Below are 7,695 nucleotides of genomic sequence, written 5' to 3'. Positions count from 1 at the left end.
ATTCTGTTAGTATCTCTCCCAATGTCGTTTGAGAATTTTGTTCAATCGTTCATTGTTGGGAAAGATACTGTGTCGCTGGAAGAAGTCAGATCGGCCCTTCATAGCAGGGAATTACGGCATAAGGCTAACGGCACAAGTACGGACATACAGCCTTCTGGTCTGTTCACCAGTAGCGGAAAGGGAAGGAAAAACGGCGGAAAGAAAAAGAAGTCTATGTCGAAGGGTGCAAAGCCAGATGATGTTTGTAATTACTGCAAGGAGAAGGGACATTGGAAATTTGATTGTCCGAAGAAGAAGAAGCAATCGGAAAAACAATCAGTTTCTGCTGCTGTTGCTGAAGAAGACACCAATTCTGAAGAAGACATTGCCCTAGTTGCGGATGAGCACACTCATCATTCAGATGTGTGGGTTCTCGATTCTGGGGCATCCTATCACATCTGTCCTAGGAGAGAGTGGTTCACGACTTATGAGCAGATAGACGGAGGCAGCATCTCGATGGCCAACAGTTCTGTCTGCAAGGTGGTTGGGACAGGCTCGATCAAGATAAGGACACATGACGGTAGCTTCTGCACATTGAACGAGGTCAGGCACGTTCCATTGATGACGAAAAATCTGATATCTCTCAGTTCTTTGGACAGCAAGGGATTCAGCTGGTCGGGAAAAGATGGAGTCTTGCGGGTCTGGAAGGGTTCAAATCTGATTCTGAAAGGTGTCATGCGTGGTACTTTGTATTTTCTACAAGGTTCCACGGTTACAGGTTCAGCCCATGTTGCATCGTCAGAAGTTCACCAGGAGGATATGACTAAGTTATGGCACATGAGACTTGGTCATATGGGTGAAAGAGGGATGCAAATTCTGTCAAAGGAGGATCTTCTTGCTGGTCATAAGGTTAAAAGCCTAGAGTTTTGTGAACATTGTGTCTTTGGAAAACTACATCGCAACAAGTTTCCAAAGGCCATTCACAGAACAAAAGGCACACTTGATTATATCCATTCTGATTGCTGGGGTCCATGCCGTGTTGAGTCTTTGGGAGGCTGCAGATTTTTTGTGTCCATGATTGATGACTACTCAAGGATGACTTGGGTGTACATGATGAAGCATAAAAGTGAAGCTTTCCAGAAGTTCAAGGAGTGGAAAATTTTGATGGAAAATCAAACAGGGAAGAAGATCAAGAGGTTGCGAACTGATAATGGGCTGGAATTCTGCTGGTCTGAATTTGATCAATTCTGTAAGGATGAAGGGATTGCTCGACATCGTACAGTCAGAAATACACCACAGCAGAACGGTGTAGCTGAGCGGATGAATCAAACACTTCTGGAGAGAGCAAGGTGCATGCTCTCTAATGCTGGGCTAGATAGAAGATTCTGGGCAGAAGCGGTTAGTACAGCTTGCTACTTGATTAACCGCGGACCACATACAGGCATACAGTGCAAAACACCTATGGAGATGTGGTCAGGAAAAGTTGCTGATTATTCAAATCTGAAAGCTTTTGGTTGTACGGCTTACTATCACGTCAGTGAAGGTAAGTTAGAACCAAGAGCTAAAAAGGGAGTATTTGTGGGCTACGGAGATGGAGTGAAAGGTTTCAGAATCTGGTCTCCAGCAGAAAAGAGGGTTATTATGAGCAGGAACGTTGTCTTTGATGAAAGTTCTCTGCTTAGAACCATTGTGAAGCCTACAACTACGTCAGAAACTGGGAGTCTTGATAAACAGGTGGAGTTTCAAGTCATTCAGAACGAGAGCGATTTGAAAGAACCTGAAGAGGAGGATCAAGAGCCACAGACAGAAACTGATATTCCAGAATCTATGCCATCAGATATCCATCGGAGTATAGCTCAAGATCGGCCAAGGAGGGTTGGAGTTCGGCCACCTACGAGGTATGGTTTTGAGGACATGGTGGGTTATGCACTGCAGGTTGCTGAAGAGGTAGATACATCTGAGCCGTCTACTTACAAAGAAGCCATTTTAAGTTCTGATTCTGAAAAATGGTTTGCCGCTATGGGAGATGAGATGGAGTCCCTACACAAGAATCAGACATGGGATCTGGTCATACAGCCTTCGGGGAGAAAGATTATTACTTGCAAATGGGTTTTCAAGAAGAAGGAAGGGATATCACCAGCAGAAGGAGTCAAGTATAAAGCCAGGGTTGTTGCCAGAGGTTTCAACCAAAGAGAGGGAGTGGACTACAATGAGATCTTCTCACCAGTGGTCAGACATACTTCCATCCGAGTGTTACTAGCGATAGTTACACATCAGAATCTGGAGCTTGAACAACTTGATGTGAAGACAGCGTTTCTACATGGAGAGTTGGAGGAAGAGATATACATGACTCAGCCGGATGGTTTCCAAGTTCCAGGGAAGGAAAATCACGTCTGCAAGTTGAAGAAGTCCTTATATGGACTTAAGCAGTCTCCAAGGCAGTGGTACAAAAGGTTTGACAGCTATATGGTGAAGTTGGGCTATACTCGGAGCTCATATGATTGTTGTGTCTACTACAATAGGCTCAAGGATGATTCATTCATCTATCTGGTGCTTTATGTAGATGATATGCTGATAGCTGCAAAGAAGAAGTATGACATTCAGAAGCTGAAGGGTTTACTTAGTGCTGAGTTTGAGATGAAGGATCTGGGAGCCGCTCGGAAGATTCTAGGGATGGAGATCATTAGAGACAGAGAGAGAAGGAAACTTTTCTTGTCACAGAGAAGCTACATTCAGAAGGTCTTGGCGAGGTTTGGCATGTCTTCATCTAAGCCTATTGATACCCCCAGTGCTGCCAATATCCATCTCACTGCCATGTTCGCTCCACAGTCAGAAGAAGAGAAGGAGTATATGTCACGAGTCCCTTATGCCAGTGCCGTAGGAAGTTTGATGTATGCTATGGTCTGTACAAGGCCAGATTTAGCACATGCAGTCAGTGTAGTGAGCAGATTCATGGGACAACCAGGGAGAGAACATTGGCAGGCTGTGAAGAGAATTTTCCGGTACCTTAGAGGTACATCTGACGTTGGTCTCATTTATGGAGGTGATACTCAGTGCTTGGTTACTGGCTATTCTGATTCTGACTATGCTGGAGATGTTGACACAAGAAGATCGATGACTGGCTATGTGTTTACCCTTGGAGGATCTGTCGTCAGTTGGAAGGCAACTTTGCAACCTACAGTGACTTTGTCTACTACGGAAGCGGAGTACATGGCCTTGACAGAGGCTGCAAAAGAAGGGATTTGGCTGAAAGGGCTGGTTAGTGATCTTGGTCTGCATCATGATCAGGCTACGGTGTATTGTGACAGTTTGAGCGCAATTTGTCTAGCCAAGGATCAAGTCCATCATGAGAGAACCAAGCATATTGACGTAAGGTATCATTTTCTGAGAAGTGAGAAGAGAATCAAGGTGAAGAAAGTAGGAACTGCTGATAATCCTGCTGATATGTTCACAAAGCCGGTTCCACAGAGCAAGTTTCAACACTGTTTGGACTTGCTCAACATCAGAAGCTGTTAATTGCCCTGCGGGGCAATTCTGAGGAAGAGGGGGAGGCCTGGCACTATCATAGTGCGTCTGAAGAATCTGTTCGGAGAATTCAAGTCAAGGTGGAGATTTGTTGAATGCCTTGAATCGGACCCGTTACAACAGAAGAATCTGTTCGGAGATTTGTTGAATGCCTTGAATCGGACCCGACGGTATACAATGTTGTTGTATTGGGCCCTTAATTATCTGTCAATTCTGTTTTTGCCTCTCCATAATAAAACTGCTCCCTCTCTTTCCCGTGGACGTAGCCAATTTATCGGTGAACCACGTAAATCTGTTGCCTTGTTTTTCGCGTTCATATTTTCTAGTATTATCTCGAATTCCGCACAACACAAAGATTGTAAATATATCTACATATTCACACATCATAATTGATAATTTTCTCTTTTGAACATAGGAGAAGAAATTATCGGAAACATATTTGATGTCAAACATGTTATTTGGTGGTGAAATTACTGGCTCTGATACCAATTTGAAAAGAAATATTTTATTTATAAATTCAAGGAAAAATGTACAAGTACCCCCTCAACCTATGCCGAAAATCCCAGAGACACACTTATACTATACTAAGGTCCTATTATCCCCCTGAACTTATTTTATAAGTAATTTTCTATCCCTTTTCAGCCTATGTGGCACTAGCTTGAAAAAAAAGTGAATCAGTGTTGGGCCCACAAGATAGTGCCACATAGATCGAAAAGGGGTAGAAAATTATTAATAAAATAAATTCAGGAGGGTAATAGGACCTTAGTATATAGTATAAGTGTGTCTATGAGATTTCGGACATAGGTTGAGGGGGTACTTGTGCATTATCCCTAAATTCAATATTCTTAAATTTTAGTTTTATCTATTTTGTATATTTATGTATTCTATATTTTATGTGTATTGAAAATAACCAGTAAAATCCCTATTCAAAAAAGTAAAAATCAAATTGAACTAGAACTTAAATCACTCTAATTAATAGATCCTAACTTAATCATAAATAAGTAAATATCATAAATAGCAAATCCGAATCAACTTAGAATTTCTACTCCAATTTTGAATTATTATTTCCAACATAAAACTTTAGTAAGAAAGAATAAAATTGCTAACGATGAAATACAAGATGCTCGAAAAGAACTATCAGCACTATAATGGAGAGGTCTGAAAGTTCTATCAGAGTCAAGTTAATGAAGCAACTTAATGAAAAAGACTCTTTCGTACTTCTATAAAAACATTTTACCACAATTCAGCTTCAAATAAAGAAGTAGCAGAGGAAGCAGCAAAACTATATTTCTAATTTCAAAATAATATGACGGATTCAAATTGAAATCTATACAAGTTTATACAAAAGGGTGAAACTTTAGTGGTATTTATTTATTTATTTATCTAGTCTTTTAGCATGCGGTACTTACATAGGATTTCATCTTTCCTTTTTCTATTTCTCAGAATATAATTGATTGCGATGATGAAAAGTTGAAGGGTCTAAAGACTATGTGATGAACAAGTGTTTCAACTCGTGACAGTGGTGGATCCAAGATTTAGAGTTTATGGGTGTCAAATATACTTATCGATTAAATTAATTTTATATTTGATCAAAATTGTTCATCTTTTTGATATATATCATAAATCAATCAATAAAGTAAATAATAAGATATTACAAATCCACACTCCACACCTGTGTTTTAGACGGCGAGAGGCGACAAAAGGCGACAAGTCTGCCTCGCTACGCGGCGAGGCGCTTGCCTTTTTGAATCAAGGCGTCAATTAATATCAAAAATTAAAAATATTTAATTGCATATATAAATATCCAAAATCTTAATAGCAATAACACATATTAGCAAATATTCAATTCAAAAATCAATAGTAGATAGTAGAAAGTCTAAAACATTAAAGACCAAATAATTCAAAATACAATACTAAAACTTTAAAAGTCTATTCTTCTTCAAAACTATCCAATTCTTGAAGATCAACATCCTCTACATCATTATATTGTTCTTCATCTTCTTCCTCCTTGTATTCTTCATCAATTAGTGTCTAGTCTTACTTGAAGTTGAACTTGTAGATGTACTTTCTACTCCTTTGTCCTTGTCAAGTGTTCTTGATCTTGAAGAAATTCCCTAAGATGATAGATACTCTCATTCGCTCCAATTGTCGTAGCAACACTACCCCAAGTAAGATCATCAAACTCATATACTAGTTCATCGTCTTGATCTTTGGGGCATCCAACTAACCATTCATTTGAATCATCAATGTTATTCAAGCAATTTGGATCAATAAGATCACAAGCATCATAAAGATATTTCAATGTTCTATTGTACTTAATGTATACTAGATCATTGAGACGCGATAGTGCAAGTCTATTCCTCTTTTTGGAATGAATCTGTGCATAAGTTTTTGATATCAACTAATAGATTTTGATACTAATGTAATATAGAAACTAGGATATAAATTTTTTACTTACGTGTTCAAATAGTGACTACCATTCAACTATAATAAAATAAATTTAAAGGTCAAATAATTTAAGTAAGATCTAAATCAACCCACTTACCCGGTGACCTTGTGTCTCTAGCTCTTTTAGCCGGATCACAACCAAATAGTCCATCCGCCATATTGTACCTAGGAAGCTCAACGACTAGTGAATCTTGTATTTGTTGTATCATGGAACAACTTCTCAACACATGTATAATACTCAGTCATAGTTCCCTCTTCTTGAGCTTTATAATATAATCCTGGGTTCAAAACATGGCCTACAGCATGCAAAGGTCGATGGAGTTGTTCTGACCACCTTACATCAATAATTTCTAACACTTTCTCATATTGCTTTTTAACTCCATCCCCGTGCAATAGTCTCTTTGGCTCTACCCATTGCATCATAAATATAAACCCATTGGTGGTTTTTTCTCCCCATCCACCAAATGAAGCACTTTTGTCAAAGGGCCACAAATTGTAAGTGCTCGAACAACATCATTTCAAAAGTAGACAGAAAAAATAAGATTGACACCTTCTTTTCTCGAAGTTTCCTTTGCAAATTTACTTGAATTCCATTCGGTTGAGAGGACTAAAGTTCTCAAGTTTTATTATGTATGTACATAGCTCTCAAACTTAAGAAGGTCGTTGCAAATCTTGTCTTGTTCGATTTCGCCAAATTTCTTTCCTTGGTGAATTTCTCATCAAGTTTAACAACAATAGCCTTTGACTAATGTAAGAATGGATTTTGATGACATTCTTAAAAACTGTTACAGAAAGATTATATTATATTAATTAGTAGCTAATGAATTATTGACTATAAAGAAAGTTAAAGGGTAGGTCGATAGGAGAGTGATATTACCGAAAGCATATGGCTTAACCTTGAATATGTCACCAAATATCAAGTTGATGCAATGAGCGGGATATGGAGTCCAATAAATGTGTGGGTACGCACTCATCATCATACTTCCCGCTTTAACATTCTCACTAGCATTATCGGTGACAATTTGTACAACATTTTTCGGTTCAATTATTTCAATAGTACTTTCGAATAACTTGTACATTTTGGTGGAATTGGTAGATTCATTTCTAGCATCAACATAACCAAGAAATACACTACCGATTGGAGAATTCATCAAAATATTCATGATCATTTTACCATTTCGTGTCGTCCATTTGTCCATCATAATGAAAACATCCAAACTTTGTCTGTTGCACTTTATGCTCATCAACATTTTTTTCTACTTTCTCCACCTCTTTTTTTAGGTGAGTGACTCTAACTTTATGGAATGTAGGAGACTTCATTCCGGGGCCATGTTGTCCTACCGCCTCAAGAAATTATCAAATGATTTGTGATTGACACAATTAAAAGGGAGACCTGCATCATACATTCAAATTACAAAAGCACTTATGGCACACTCTCTTAGAATTTTTTTTGTTTCATCAATTCCTCCTCCTTTTTCAAAGCCTCCTTTTTGTGTTGATTTTTGCGAGAAATAGAGATTCATATGGCCTTTCGTCACATTCCACGCGGTGGATGATGCACCTCCACTAGAAAATATCTTTTGAGTTTCGGAGGGAGGCATCATTTCCGCATAATCATCCATTTCATCAAGATCATCAATATCAATATATTCTTCCGACTGCTTCACTTGAAATTTGAGATTATTAGCGATCTTATTATAAGCCCTTACTTCTTCTCCGAAGGACACGCGGTACATTGTTTAA

The sequence above is a fragment of the Solanum pennellii genome, chromosome 11, assembly GCF_001406875.1.
Source record: "Solanum pennellii chromosome 11, SPENNV200".
Classification (NCBI taxonomy): domain Eukaryota; kingdom Viridiplantae; phylum Streptophyta; class Magnoliopsida; order Solanales; family Solanaceae; genus Solanum; species Solanum pennellii.
Note: the sequence above shows the minus strand (reverse complement) of the source record.